Genomic DNA, 16579 nt, shown 5'->3' on the forward strand with positions numbered 1-16579 from the left:
CCCACCCCCATTAATTTAAAAACAATTTATTTAGTTTAATTTTGGTCTGTGTTTTAAACAATTTTAAATTACTGCTCTTTTTTTTTTTAATTTTTTTTATTTTATGTTTGAATATTTAAATTTTATTTGGATTTTGGATGATATTGTGTGCATATTATGTTCATATTGTGTGCGGTAGTTGACCTTTGTTTTGCAGGCACATAATCCACATTTTTTTGTCATAACTGAAATGGTTTGCAGGTAAATATTGAGTTCGTTGGTTGGACTCCATTTCATGTTGTTTGTAATCTGCATGTAAATTGCTTCCATATTGTTTGGAATGATCTCGTATGTATTAAGGTTTATTATGATGATCCTACAGAGTATAATCAGTGAAAAAATTTGTAATATTTTTTTTATTTTATAAATTATTTATTTGTAATACTCAGTTTTGATAATTGAAGATAGGAATTTCTACTCTAATGGAGTTATCAAATGAGCTTGTAGTTTGGAGTTTTAATTTAAAAAACTTACAATTTATTATTAATTTTGATAACCATAGTTGGAGTAGATGAATTGTTAATGAATATTAAAATATTATCTTAATCACATTATTTATTTTTAGGGTAAATTACACACACCCCCCTGAGGTATGCTTAAATAACTGTAAGGTCCCTGTGGTATCGATAATTACACTCAGCCCCCTGAAACGTAGTCAGAAACTCTAATGGGATAATGAATTGGATACGTTATTCCGATAGGGTTCTAACGGACTATTGGTTTCAGAAAGTGGTGGAGACAACAAAGAGCTATGGGGTGACATGGCTCCCCGAACATTCCCGAACATTTCTTAAATCACCCATAACTCTTTGTTGTCTCCACCACTTTCTGAAACCAATAGTCCGTTAGAACCCTATCGGAATAACGTATCCAATTCATTATCCCATTACAGTTTCTGACTACGTTTCAGGGGGCTGAGTGTAATTATCGATACCACAGGGACCTTACAGTTATTTAAGCATACCTCAGGGGGGTGTGTGTAATTTACCCTTATTTTTAAGTACCAACTATTTGATATCCATGGTTGGAACAAATAAATTTATTTAGGTATAAGACTAAAATATGAACTATCAAATAATAAATATTCCTTAACTCATTTATATATTTTTTAGTAATCTCGGGTATCTAGACGAATCTGCCATATGAACGTGGGGATACAATTTGAAATCACTTCGGGATACGTGCAAACGTGCCTTTTCACTAGGAGGCGCTTCAACTGCCTTAATCCTAAACAAAACCCTAACCCTAACCCTATCTCTATCCCTATCGTCTTCAACAAATCAAATCTTGTCTCACATTCTTCAGTTCTTCATCCTTTTTCCACATTAAATTTCCCATAAACCTTTCTCTTAGTAAAAAAAAATATTATCTTCTCAAAAAACCCGATAGTATGACGAACTCGCGAAAACGAGATGAAATTACAGAGTGTTCCGGAACCTACAAGAGGCATGACACCGGAAAGGGCAAGGAGACGGCGGGATCAGACTCGGACTTAGATCCAATCTTCGATGTGCCAGACATGAGTACTTTGGCTAACGAGTTCAGATACTACACATCACAGGCGAGGGCGTTGGGCGAAGAAATGGTTGGTGTCAAATTCTTGCTTGAGAGGCCTATTGATGAAGCAAGCTTCACAAACTGGGGTGTGAAGCAACTCCTAAGGGATAGACATCTATTGGGTACAGTCAAACTTGCCAGTAAACCTCAACGCCTTATGTTTGAGAATACTGTTGTGTGCGAGTTCTACGCTAATCTGGAGACGAGTGCCCGAGATGATGATTTTGCAGGTTATTGCAAAGTGTATATCCGTGGGGCTATGTACGATTTCAGCCCTACCAAGCTCAACGAAATCCTAGGCACAAGGAACTTGGGAAGGTTGCCAGCAAGGCTTGGCAATGAGCGGTTGGCGAAGGAGTTGACAGGAGGTAAGCTGCAGGTCTGGCCTGTTATCGGTCTTCGGCGCTGTCATCAGACGAGGATGTATGTTGTTTTTCACGAGATTGGGTGTTTCAATTGGTTCCCAACCAATAAATCGGATGATGTCTCAGTTGATCAGGCTGTCGTGTTGTACATTGTTGGACGGGGTTTGGACTTTGATCTAGGCTAATTTATTTTTCGCCGCATATTGGAGGAGGCAGAGCGTGTACCTGTTTTTTTATCATTTCCTATTCTAATCTTTGCTTTACTGTATGAGAAGGGTTACAGGGCGCCCAAATCTGCCGACTTGAATACATTGGATCCGGTTCCAATAAAAGTCACCCCAGAGCTGGATCTATTCCGTTCAATTATGGAGAACCAGTTGAACGTGATAGATGGTGAAGTTTCCACCTTTCAAGCTCAGGTCCGCAATTTCTTTGACACTGTTGCAGAATAGGTGCCCAGACAGCCAGATGATGCCTCTCATCCATGATTATCTAAAAAAAGTCAAGTTTGTTCTTATTAATTAGCGATATCAAACAATATTTTTTTTTTTGAAAATAAAACAATATTTTTAATTTTGCAGTTTTTTTTTTCAAACAATATGTAAAATTTGGTTTTTTATTTTTATTTCAACTGAACAAGATGAATATTTTTTTGGTGTGATGGACTTTGGGTTGGATATGCAGGTAAAAAATACAGTTGAATTGTTTGGATTCCAATTTACTTTTCATTGGAATCCAAACAAACTGGTTGGATTCAACTATGACACTGTATAGTGTTGTGCTTTTGGTTTGTACATGCAGGTAGAAAACATAGTTGAATTGTTTGGATTCCAATTTACTTTTCACTGGAATCCTAACAAACTGGTTGGATTCGATTATGACATTTCTGTATAGTATAGTGCTTTTGGTTTGTATATGCAGGTAGAAAACACACTTGAATTGTTTGGATTCTAATTTACTTTTCATTGGAATCCAAACAAACTGGTTGAATTCGATTATGACATTTCTGTATAGATATGTGCTTTTTATTTGGATATGCATGTACAAAACACACTTGAAATGTTTGGATGCAAATAATTGAATTTTAATTACATTCATAAATCTACACTTGAAAGGGTTCTATTATGTTTTTTTGGAATTTGCTTATTTCATTTGTAATGCAGTATGTATACTAAACAGTTTGATTTATAATTTATTATAAATTATAAATGATAAGTAGTTTTTTGCCTTTAAATATGTTTATTTCTTGATGTATTATGAGTGTCGAATATTGATATTTAACAATTTGAAATATATAAAAAAAACATCTTGCGTAATGAAATATTTCACACCGTAATATAATAATATGTTCTAATCTAATAAGTTTATATTAATTAAATATTTGTTTTTGGACATGATTTTATAACATTTAATATGAAAATTTTACCCACAGCCTCGGTTGTCGTGCAAATATCCTCAAGACGCTTGGGTTTCATCTAACCCTCTTTTAACCGCACCATCCACATAAGGCCGTAGTGTGACAATCAGCCTGAAAATCTTCAATTATATCTCCCTCCCTCCTCAACCCTAACTTACATAATGTCTTGCTCGCGTAAAAGACAGAGATTGGTATGCAGATTAACCGACGACGGGTTGTTTGAGATGGGTTACGACAAACTGATTGCTAGGGATTACTTCTTTTACAATGACAGGGTAGCGTGATTGAGAGAACAGTTGGAGGGGTTGAATTTTATGGTTGAGAGGTCGGTTGACGGGAGTTTGAGCCGTTGGGGTGTCACTTATCTCTTGGAAGGGAGCCATTTCATGGGGACCGTAGTGTTGCCGGATAATCCGGCGAGAGTAGCTTTTGCGGAAGGGGTTGTGCATGACTTTTATGCAAACTTGGAGAAAAGGGTTGGGGTAAGTGGATCCGCATATTTTGGGCAAGTGTATGTCCACGGGTAGGTTTTTGAGTTCAACCTGACTAGGTTGAATCAGGTTTTGGGCACCAAGAATGTCGGAGGGGTGACATCTGGGGCTTCAGCTGAGGAGATTGCGAGAGAGCTAACTGGAGACAGAATAGAAAATTGTCCGGAGTCTGGGGTTTTGCGGGACCACCAGACAAAGAAATATTAGCTTCTGCACAAGATTGGCTCATCCAATTGGTACCCGACTAGTGACAATAATGACGTGTCGCTGGGTAAGGCGGAGTTACTATTCTCCGTGGGTCGGTGGATTTCAACATTGGGGAATATATATTTCGCAAGATCTTAAATCAGGCAGAGAGAAGGCCACGATTTCTGTATTTTCCTATTCTGATTTTTACAGTTCTGCGTGAGCAGGAATACAAGGTTCACTTCACTGGGAGATTCAAAAACCACATACCAGGTGCGATCACAGTGAGCCGTGAGCTACTTCAGTGTAATGCGAAGGTGGACGATCTCACCAAACTTGCCACCTCGTCCACTCCGGCTACGGGTGAAAGAGGGTGCATTATGGTGCGGGATTTCATTAATGAATATTTGAATAAGCAGCTGGAATTGAAGCGTGGTGAAGTTGCCGCTTTGGAAGCTCAGATTAAAGCTCTTTCCATCGGTGGTCTGACTAATTGGCCCCTTCCTCGCCCGACGGTGCAGAGGGCGGATGATATCAATGCTTCTGTTTGTAGCCGGGTTTTGTTTTTGATGTAAATACACCAAGTGGTTTGTTAACGGTTGCTTCATGATCAATATCGTATGACAGTTAAGTTTTGTGGGTTGTCATAATTTTCATTTGTGGTGAAAATTTCTTCTTTTTATTTTTTATTTTTTGTGTGTTTTAAATGTTATAGATCTCGTTCTTCAATGTTGTTATATGTAAATTTACATAATAGCAATTACAAATTAGACATAATTCACAATTTTCAGAATTGCACGGATATTCACATTGTTGGTCGAGGTCGTGGTGGTCTCATTGGATAAACACTTTCCACAAATGCAGGGGTCTGGAGAGAATTGTCATCGCTGCTTCCATCCTTTAATATTACAAGAAGAAATTATCATTATCATATTTGTGAAATAATTGAATAGATGCTTCATAAAGATAAATTGTTAAACCTAGTATTGAAAACGTTGATGGTGCATATTGTAAGGAATATTTGAATGTGTCACCACATTCATGTCGGCAAGACTGTGCTCCGATGACATTGGAGAAAACTGGGGAACGTAGCTTCTGCTGCCCACATTGTCGGAACCACTTGCTGATTGCTTAGAATTAACTTTACCACGAGACAAAAAACCCGCTTTTGGATTAAGTTCACAAGTGGTTGTCTTGTGTCCAGGTTTCCTTAAAAAATCTCAAATTAACTATTATAAATAATACTCCTCTCAAATTTATGTATTTATATAAAATAGATACGTATCGAACTAACCTGCAAAACGAGCATAACTGCTTCTTTCGTATGTATCATCCTTTTGAAACAATTTTACAAGGATCGACCACATTTCTGGGACATTTGACACTATGAATTGTATCATCACCGTCAGAATGTAATTGTAAACAAGATTCATCATCCTCGTCAGTCGGGGTGATATTAAATTCAATCCCATCCTCCCTCATCTTAACACGCCCACTGGTGTAGAGGTTGTCCGTCTACTGATACGAGAAACCAGATGTGAGCCGCTTGCCAACATCGACAACCACCGGGAATTGATGCTTTTAGCCGGAAACTGATTGAGTTTCAGATGCTTAAAAGAACATATGAGATGCTGGCAAGAGATACCATCAGATTCGAGCATCTTACAGTCGCATAAGAATTCTTCCTTATCCAAATCGACGACAGCCGTCAATTAGTCTGCCGAGTCGAAGTTGTGGTCTTCAAAATTGAATGTAAGCCGGTGGCCTACGATATCAGATCTTATAATAATAATTATGTTTGCCTCCTCATTCAACTGAATTCGTACAAGCTTAAGAATGGCTCTGGTGCAGATGCGTGCGGCATGGCCCTCAAGACGGCCTACTAAACCTTTACCAGATTGTTTTGGTTGAACCTCGGACTCTCTGTGCAGTTCGTCAAACCTTTTTTAAATCCTATTCAGGAAGCCTGTGTGGTATTGTCTGAAAAAATCTGCAAGTGTGGAACCAGCACGCACTTTCTGTTTTAGTGAGGCATTCATTGACTCCGCACGTTGTGTGCTCCTCATCATAGCAAATAATTGACCCTGAAAAAATGATTATGCCCATTTACTGCGTTTTTCGTAAAGATCAGCTAGGTATGGATCGTCTGTAAGACCAAATTTAGCAATCAATGCAGACCACCTATCTTCGAATTCGGGTACGGAGCAAGGCATATTCATTAAATTGGAAAATTCTGTCGAGAAGCCTAGCTTTTTTATGTTTGATTTGACATTACGTGAAATATGCTAGCAACAAAGCCGATGGGCTGCCTCAGGAAACACAATCCTAATGGCCGCGCGCATTGCCCCGTCTTGATCTATCAAAACAGCTTTGGGTGGCTTTCCTCCCATGAATTCTAGCAAAGTCTACAGCAACCACGTGTATTTTTGAGTCGTCTCCTTGTACATAATAGCAACTCCAAAAATACATGCGCACAGATGGGAGTTGACTCCGTAGAACAACACTACTGGAAAACAATATATGTTGGTGTAGGTGCTGTCAAATACTAAGACATCATCAAACTCCTCATACTCGGCTTTTGATATACCGTCGTGCCAAATTCTTGTTAGAGCTCCACCTTGATCGATACCGTGTTTCTATTCCAGTGTTTTGTCTTTCAACTTCATCCCGTCAAGTAAACCCAATAAAGTATCACATCCCCTGATTCAATCAGTTTCAAGCTTTCACTGTTCAGGTAGTTGTAAGCGTCCTTCTTATTCAATACGCTAGTTGGACTGCCTCCACCGAGATGTTCCAGAAGGTCCAGAACTTGACTAGGTTTGCACCCAACATGGGTCATCGTATCCAACATTATCTTTGTGGCTGGGGTCAATATTATGTACCCAATTTTCCAACAAACAGGCAGGGGTACATTTAAATGAATTTGATGTGTAAATTTCAGGCAAACGAATATTTCCAATCAACCAATCTAAGATAAAATTACCTATTGCAACAAAGAATATGGATGGTAGTGGGGGTTTCCATAATGTGATTGTGCTTAGGCTCGAAGTCAGTCACTCTGTATCTCCCAGTAGAACCATTGAGAGCAACACGAAATAGAGTAGGGCATCCACACCGCGTCTCTGGTTTATGACCACGCAATCGATCGCTTTCATCAATTCTCTCCTTACGGTGGCCCTCTCGAGAGCAAACCCATACCCTATTCAAAATGATGTCGTCTACCCTTTTCATAGAGTTCTTGCGAATGTCAAATCCAGACAGTTGCGCGAAACATTGATAATGCGCACCTGCTTCCTTTGCATCAGCAAATGTTAGTGTTGTAAATCGTTGAACAAGTTGCAGACTTTCATCGTCAGTGTCGCCATTTTTCCCTTCTCGGTTCGAAGTCGAAACACCTTCTTCTTCCCAAGTTAACGAGCTGAGAGAGCAAAGCAGATCAGTAGCTTGACAACTTGATGATCCTGAGGTCCCTGCAAAATGAGCACACATGAACTAAGCCGGGGGTTGATCCGGCGGAAACCCCTCCGACGCTCTAGTCAGACGTGCTGATCATAGAAATAGTCCAGAGAATACATATTATAGTATTGCTTAGTTAATAGGACGTACCTTATGGAATGAGTTCAAATGTGTATTTATAGCTTAGTTGAGATTGTCGGGCCCAAACCTTGCTTGAAGGTGATTGGGCCTCGGTGATAGTGGTCTTCGATATTGGGCTCGTGGCCCAGTAAGTAAATAATTTGTAGGTCCATTGCGTTGGGCCAATTAGGCATATCATATTCAATCCTTCAAAGTTAGTTTTTTTGAAATTATTAATATAAATATTTATATCAAAACTAAATTCAAAATTTCATATTATTTGTAATCTTTTGACGTATAACACATCCAAGCTAAATTATATAAATATATAACAGTTTTGATATTCTAAATATATAGTTTAGAAAACACATTATTTTTAAATACATTAATAAATAATATTTTATCCAAACTTGGAAATTTCCAACATTTTATTTAGTTTCAATTTTGAAGCAATTTTTTTGTAAAACAAAAATAGAATAAAATTTTGGAAATCAAAATGAAAAAAAAAAAAAAGATGTTCTAAAATTTAAAAAAATAATTGGAAATAACAAAAAGAAAAATGTTATAAATTTTAGGGGTTTTTGTGCACAAGTCCCCAACTAAGCATCTTTATTATTCTAGATTTAGGGGTATATCTCTTTCACCAATAAGCTCATCCCTTTAATATTTATTATAAATAAAGGAAACATTTATGTATATGTCAATATTACCCCCAATCCTTTATACCCAATTCTTAATTGTAACCCCAATTTAATCAATTTTGTCCACAAAAATTCAATTTTGACCACAAAATTCAATTTTGACTTTTTTTTTTCAAAAAAATTATTTTTGCCGCCAGACTCAGGCGGTGACTTTTTTTTTTCTCTTCCGAACTTTTACGCCGGTTTCCGCGTTGACTTTATTTAGTAGTTCTTTTTTTTTTTTTTTTTTTTTTTACGTCCGTCGCTAAACGTTGATCGTAATTATGTTGTCACTGACAGTAAATTAACGTCATTATACTGTCAATGACAGTTAATTAACGTAATTGTACTGCCGTTGACAATACATTTATGTAATTGTTCTGCCGTTGACAGTAAATTAACGTAATATTATTATTTTTTATTTTTTGTTATTTATTTTTATTTTGTTTGATTTGTTGATAAGTCATCGCAATTATATTATTGTCGTTGACAGTATAATAACTGTAAACACAATAATATTACTGTCAACAACATCAATATTATTATTTTTTTTGGATTTTTTGTTTTGTTTGAGTTATTCACGGAGTAACGTAATAATATTACTGTCTACTATTGTAATATTATTGTAAACACAATAATATTACTGTGGTTGACGGTAATATTACTGTTGTTATAGTAATATTGCTGTCAACCACATCAATATTATTATTTTGTTTGGATTTTTTGTTTGTTTGAGTTTTTCACGGAGTAACGTAATAATATTACTGTCTATTATTGTAATATTACTATGGTTGATGGTAATATTACTGTTGTTATAGTAATATTATTGTCACTCACAGTAATATTAATTCTTTTGGCTTTTTATTATGTTTACATTTGTTGAACGGTCAATATAGTAATATTACTCTATTACACAATAATAATGAGTTTTGTTGTATTAATATTATTGTGCTAGAGATTAATGTAGCAACATTACTGTGTTAAACTGTAGTTTAGTTAGTTTTACTGTGTTTAATATAGCAATATTGTTGTTTAAACGAAAAAAAAATGTTACAGAAAGAAAGAAAAAAAAAATCGAAAAAGTCAACGCCGGAAACCGGCGAAAAAAAATTGAAAAGTGAACGCCGGAGACCGCCGTGGACCACCGGTCAAAGCCGGAATCCGGCGGCAAAAAGAAAAATTTTTGAAAAATTATTTTTTTGAAAAAAAAAAGGTTTTGGGTCAACATTGAATAGACTACAAGAAATATTGGTTTTAGTGACAATTTTGTATGGTCGCTAAAAGTTAGAAAATGGTAGCTAAAACTTCTAGCGACCAAATTAAGCTTGGTCACCGGTGGTCACAACAGGGTAGTTACTAAAAGTACTCAGTGACAAGAAAATTAATTGGACGCTAAAAGATGAGATTTAGCGGCGAACTAATAATGGTCACTAAAAATATAATTATTAACGACCAATTTTTGACTCGCTAATGTAAATTTTATGGTGGCAATATTATTAATATGGTTGCTATAGCAACATATATAGTGGCCATATAATTTTGGTCGCTAAATGATAGATACGTATAGTGACCATATTTTATTGTTGCTATAGGATATATATTTTGCCACCAAATTTTTTGGTTGCTACATAGTATACATATAGTGACGGTATCTATTGGTTGATAAATAATATATCTCTTGGTTGCTAAAATATATACATATAGTTACCATATTATTGGTTGCAATAGTTTTTACATGGTTTCTCAACAATTGCATTAATTTACTGAGCAATTCAGACCCATAAAAAAAAATTAAAATAAAACTAAAAATTGCAAATTTACATATTATCAATCAAATGTAAGTATTATAATTTTAGTCTATCATACTCAATACAATAATAAATCAATCATTCCAAATAATAAGAAAGATTGCTATAATTATTTCATAATAAATTCCATTTCATAAATTGTTAAGCGACAACAAATATGACTCCACAATAACGTTCTTTCACTTCATCAAACAGTCCAAACCTGAAAGGGAAAAAAAGAATTATTCAATTAGAAGATAAGAAATCATATGATAGAATCAATTTCAATCATTTGTCACTTAGTAGCACTTATAATGCAATAATGTATCTGGGCTCTTGCAGAAATAGCTACTTACCTCATCCAATTCATGTGTTTAATGTGATACATTGTCTGAGAATTATTAGTTAGGATGAAAATTGTAATTCATTTGTTCTACTTCACATAATAATTGAGGAAGCTTAAAAAACAATACGAAATAAATTATTGGAATAAGTGTTGAATCAAGATGAGAACTTATTTGAATAGTTCGTGGAAGAAGATACGAACCGTCAAGAGGATTCCGAATAGATCATTATTTTTAACAATTCAAGAATCAAAGTAACATATATGACATTTAAGTGATCAAGAGGTGCATTCTATTTTTCCAATAAATAATAGTAAAGAAATAGAGGTCCTCACCTGAAGTCCAATGCCAGTGCTATAAAAACACCTTACTCTCGAGTCATGCTCAAGGCTTGAATGAGAGCTTTAGTATGCTCGATAACTATAAAAATATTTATCACTTCATAAGATTCTAAATGCTAATATAACTGTATCATTCCACTATATCACATAGTCAATTTTTTGAAACATTTATTAAGAATTTCTTGAAACATTTATTAAGAATATATTGCTGCCACAGCTTATTCGAACAATCGTTACGATCACCGTACTTATCCGAATAACCTAAAAGATATATCGAATTAAAGCTTACGTATGTATCTACAGGTTCACTGAAGACCCTGAGCCCAAATTATCAACCTAACACAGCAATAACTGCCCCGGAAGATGATTACGTGAAACTGCCAGGTTTTAAAACAAATGCATCTGCTGGCACTGTTTATTTGAAAAATCATAACAATTTATTGAGTTATCCAAATTGTTCAAATAATACACCAAATTGAACCTGACAATGTAATCTACAAGTTCTCAGAAGACACACTGCCCAAATTATTAGCTCAACATAGCAAAAACAGCCCCGTAAGATGGATATTCAAAACTGCCCTGTTTTGACAGATTCAGGGTCGTATGATTCTGACCTCGAAAAAGGCTATACAACGTGCTCGAATTAGAAATAATGTAACACTTACTTATAACACTCGCGGTTCTCTCCGAGTTTTGAGAAGAAATGATTCCCAAATTCGCAATCCAAACCCTCCGAGAGCCGTAGACGGCGTCGACTGCTTTAACGGAGATGAATTGTCTTTCCTTTATTTTCTTGCTTGAACAAGGGCAACAATGGTGAACAGTCAGAAAACAACTCAATTTGCAGAAAATAAAGAAAAAAAAATAAAAAATCAAAGCATAAAATAGATAATTTGCGGCACATACAAATTAAAAACCCTAATCTCCCCAATTTTGTGTTTGCCATTTCAATTGTGACAGAGAGGAGAACGCACACTCACCGGAAAATACACAAATGCGGAGTCTTGCCGGAAGAAAATGACGAATTCGCCGGTGAATAAGAAAATGGCTCTGTACTGTGAGAGAGAGAGAGAGAGAGAGAGAGAGAGAGAGAGAGAGAGAGAGAGAGAGAGAGAGATTAGGGCGGGCGGAGAGAGAGAGAGAGAGAGGGAGAGTTAGTGTATTTTAGGGCCGGTAATTTTTTTTGAAATTATTTTAGACGAGAGTACAAGTATTCTAATGCACAAGGCACAATTCCTTAAAACACATAAAAATCAAATAATATATTAATTAATGTAAATTAATGTACAAGCGGATAAAGAACAACGTACAAGTAATTAATGAAAATAATCACAGCATAATCTTGCACCAACTTATAAGTTATAAGAACAATCCATTCACATAATCCTTTATTGTTTCTCCCTTATTATCTCGTTCGATTCTTGCGATTTTTCCTTTGTTAAACTTTCTGAACTTCTGGTAATACTTTGGCTCATTGTCTTGCTACTCAGTAATATCAGGCGGGAATTGGTAGAGAGAGAGAGTGTAAGCGAGAGATTGAACAGAGTAATGATTTGGGATGAAAGAAATGCGTGTAACGAAAGAATGAGAATTCGTTGTGTTTTTCCATTATTTGCATTTTCGCCCTCCATCTTTCTTTTCATTCTTTTCATTTCTTGATTTGTTTAAAAATTAAATTACTGACCAAATCGATTAAATTTTCATAAGTAGTTTCATAACAACCAAATTAAAGTGGTTAGTAGCAACTCAATTAGATGGTCGTTAATAATTAAATTAAAGACTTGTAGCAACCGTAAAAAAAATTGATGTTAAATTGGTCACTATTGACACTAATTTATAGTGACCATAAAAATTGTCGCTACAAACTTTAACTTTAGTTGCTATAAGATGTCAAACTATTAGTGACCACTTATAGCCACCAAATGTTCACCGGTCGCAAAAGGATTTAGCCCTACCGACTTTTGCTACCAAATTACTTTTGGTCACTAAATGTGAATATTGAGTGACCATTTAGTTATGGTCGCTGAGAATTTGGTCGCTGAAACTAGTTTTTCTTGTATTGTGAAATTTGAGGTCAAATTGAGGTTAAATTAAGTTAAGGATAAAATTGGAGCATATGAAAGTATGAGGGGCTATTTTAATCTTTTACAAAAATCTGGACCATATGAGGACTTACTGGTAAATGAGTTTTTTGTCTGGACCTCTTTATGAATAAGTACCCATTGATGGGTTTATTTGTAATGACCCCTAAATTTTATTATTACCGTTAGTCTTTAATCTGTTATGTTGCAATTGAATATATTTGTTTGACTCATTTGAAAAAATAATTCAAATTTTAAGTAAATAGTTTTTTTTTTTTTGCATAAATTCCACTTTTAATAAACATCATGCACCAAACCCCCTTTTTAACAATAAACTTGCATTAAACCCTCTCAATAATTAACGGTGTTAATTGTTAACGGAATAGGGGATTTCATGCAAGATAAAATAAAACACAAGGGGTTCTACGCAATAACAATAACACAAAGGGAATTTAGTGCACCTTTTCCATAACACAATGGGTTTTATGCGGTTTACCCTATAGTTGAGATAAAACTTTATCCATTCATGTACTCAAACCATGAATATTAAATTACACAGGGGGTTTTATGCAGTTTACCTTATAGTTGAGATAAAATTTTATCCATTCATACACACAAGGGGTTTATGTGCCTAATTTTATACCATAAGGGGGTCATGAGCAAAATATCCAAACAACAAGGGGGTTATGTGCCTAATTTCATACCACAAAAGAGCTTATGTGCAAAATGTCCAAACCACAAGGGGGTTAAGTGTTATTTACCCTTAAAAGTTTTTGGATAGTTTTTATGGCTGCGGCTATATGCAATACTAGTTCTACTTGTGCAAGACCAAATTAAAGAAAGATTCCAAAAGATTCTATTTTATTAAGATGAAATGACAAATATACCCATAAATTAAATTGGCTTTTGTTTGCTCATGCAAGACCAAATAACATATAATAATAAAAAAAATAGAGAAGAAGAAAATAAAGAAAACGTGAAATTCAAAAAGCCCAAATAAACAGTTAAATTTCGACACTAAGGTGTCGATTTTGTACTCCGAAATAGACATCTCAATGTTGATTTTTACCTATAAAATTCGACATGTACATGTCGACTGCGTCTACCCGGGATTTTTTTTGGAAAAACGATATTCTAGCTAAAAAACACATAAATGCATACATTCTTGGGTTCTTCCACCGTAGAATCTTCTGTTTTGATGTCTTATGACCCCTAATTTGCCATCTTTGTAAGATTTGTTGAGTTTTCATGCTTTTGAATGTTTAGGTTTTGTGGGTTTATGGAGGAGGAATAAGAAATGTTTTGTGGATTTTGGAAGATGGAGAAGATTAGAGTTGGTCTTGTGGTTTTGAGATAGAGTTTTTTGTGTTTTTGAGTTTTTGGTATTACACGTTTGAAATTTTCTATTTTTTTAACAAGTAAAGGTATTATAGTATTTATACATTAAAAAATTTAATTTGATCTTACACAAGTGGAATTAGTTTTGCATATAGCCGCAACCTAGTTTTATTGGTAATGGCAGAGAGCCATATACAAGCATTTATAATTAAAAATACAAACACAATACTAAAAGTAATTTTGGGAGACCACCACCCATTTGCTTCCACTAAGTTAGGTTAATGTGTTGGCTCGACTAATCAATTATTACTTATCAACCCCTATTCATTGATAATTCAAATTTATTTTCAACTCTGATTCGGCCCTGATTGCCCATTAGAGCTCATTAAGGAAAAAGCCCACGAGAACTCCAAATGACAGACTCAAGGCCCACATCATATTTTCCCCATGTGGAATGGGCGGCTGACAGATGAGACTATCTTTGCATCTAAAGGAAAAATTGAAAGCCTGTAATGACAAGGACTAAATACCACTCACATGAGGGTGACCTCAATAGCGAGCTCTCCCCGCAAACCAGCCCTCCTTTTACATGACCAAAGAAGCTCCAAATAGGAAAATTACCCAGGGAGATCACATCATCCCATGTGAGGGTATGGTCAAAAGTGGAACGGACCGCACCTTTTCACCTAGAAGGCGGGTCTAAATAGCAGCTTTGAGGTACAAGATAAGATACATGACTTTGCACTCTTCAAATATATGCACATTTCCTCCTCCATTGGTACTCCGACAAACATGATCGTGGGAGTGCTAACCCCGAAAGGCTCTTCCCGTTGCTCATTTTTTGCAGGTCCTCTGGGCTTGTTCAAACTTTCCCGTTCGGCTTTTCTCTTTGAATGCATCATCTATTATCTTCTCCTATTTCTTATATTGGCAGTTCCGGTTAGACATGACTATTGGTTCGGTTAGAACCGTAACAGGAACCAGGGTCAACGATAAGCAAAATTAGAAATTAATAAGATAAGCAAAATATACAAAATTAGAAATTAATAAACATATATGAAATGTACAATAACAAAAACAATGGAACAGCGAAAATGTAAAAATTCCATCAATTGCAATCATAATCTATATATCTATTTTAACAATAAAATTTAATACACGTGTGTGCTATAAAAAAAACAAAGAAAAGTTAGTGCTGGAATGAAAAAAAGAAGAAAAAGGAAAAAGAAAAAACAAACGTGAAAAAAAAAATCAAATTTGATCGTGTTTAGTGGGGAAGGGAACAAAAGAGAAAAAAAAAATAATAATTAAAAAAACGTGTCCTATAAAATATGACAGAAAATTTAGTGTTGGAAGAAAAGAAAAAGAAGAAGAAAAAAAGAAAAAAAATTATTTAAAAATAAAAAAATGTGAAAAAAAATTGACCGTGTTTAGTGGGGAAGTGAAAAAAAATGGAAGAAAAAAAAAAAGAAAAAGAAAACAATTAAAAAATGAGATTATTTTGTAGACCCCCCATTTCCAAATTATATAGAACTAACTACCAAGTGGATTGCATCTTAGGGGAAACCCCCCTCATTTCGAAAATATTTTGATATACCCCCCTGGGCCACCCTGAAGTCCCTATAATACCCTTTTAAAATCAGTTTTAAACCCTAGCCACTACAATCGTCTCTCTTCTTCTCCCAGATTCAAAATCCCGCCTCCACAAACTTACCACCGGCGAAATTGCTTCTCGGAGCCATAACTCTCTCTCCGGTGGTCGGAATTCGATGGTTTAACTACCGTTGGATTCCTCTCGCCGAGCTCTTTCTTTTGGTGGTGATTTGATTCAGTTTCGAGCGCTGATCTGTTTCAGCAATTTTTTTCATTCGAGGACGGTGGTCTTGCCGGAGATTTATTTTGTGTTCCACCCGTCGAAATTTGACGGGCCACCCACCGTTGGATTCCTCTCGTCGGGATCTATATTTTGATGGTAGTTTCGTTTATTTTTATGTTTTTAGATTTATTTCTATATTTTTTGCATTTGTGGGCGCGATGAACCGTGGGTGGTTATTAGCGGGGTCTAGGGTTTTGGTAGGCCGAGGCGAGGGGGGTGAAGAGTCACTGTCTGTTTATTTCCCAGCAATAACCTCTCTCTCTATCTCTCTATCTCTTAGTGTTTGTTGGTTTTTGAGTGTTTTGATATTTTTCTTCAAATTTTATTGATTTGCTCTAAAGTAATTTCTTTTTGTTTTGATTTTGCAATTGCAGCTTAATGAAGACCATTGATCCTTTCCTTGAAAGTGTCAATTTTTTTTTTTGAAGTTACATCTGATTTGTTCAATAGACTGTATACATTACTGTACATTACTATACATTACTATAGTAACATGTAGTT

At 35.3% G+C, this 16579-nt stretch overlaps 1 long non-coding RNA gene across 2 annotated transcripts; it reads right to left on the reverse strand.

Annotated features, from left to right (window-relative positions):
- Positions 1-10102: 10102 nt before the first annotated feature.
- On the reverse strand, positions 10103-11901 carry LOC105950305 (uncharacterized). 2 transcript variants are annotated; one of them, XR_016034780.1, is made up of 4 exons: positions 11764-11901; positions 11449-11575; positions 10778-10862; positions 10103-10321 (listed from the first exon to the last, which is right to left on the reverse strand). It is a non-coding gene; the product is annotated as an uncharacterized LOC105950305 (long non-coding RNA). The 2 variants fall into 2 exon arrangements; XR_016034779.1 differs by having other exon boundaries at positions 11449-11579.
- Between the last annotated feature and the right edge of the window lie 4678 nt (positions 11902-16579).

This window comes from Erythranthe guttata, chromosome 2, assembly GCF_056151865.1.
Source record: "Erythranthe guttata isolate IM_541 chromosome 2, IM_541, whole genome shotgun sequence".
NCBI lineage: Eukaryota > Viridiplantae > Streptophyta > Magnoliopsida > Lamiales > Phrymaceae > Erythranthe > Erythranthe guttata.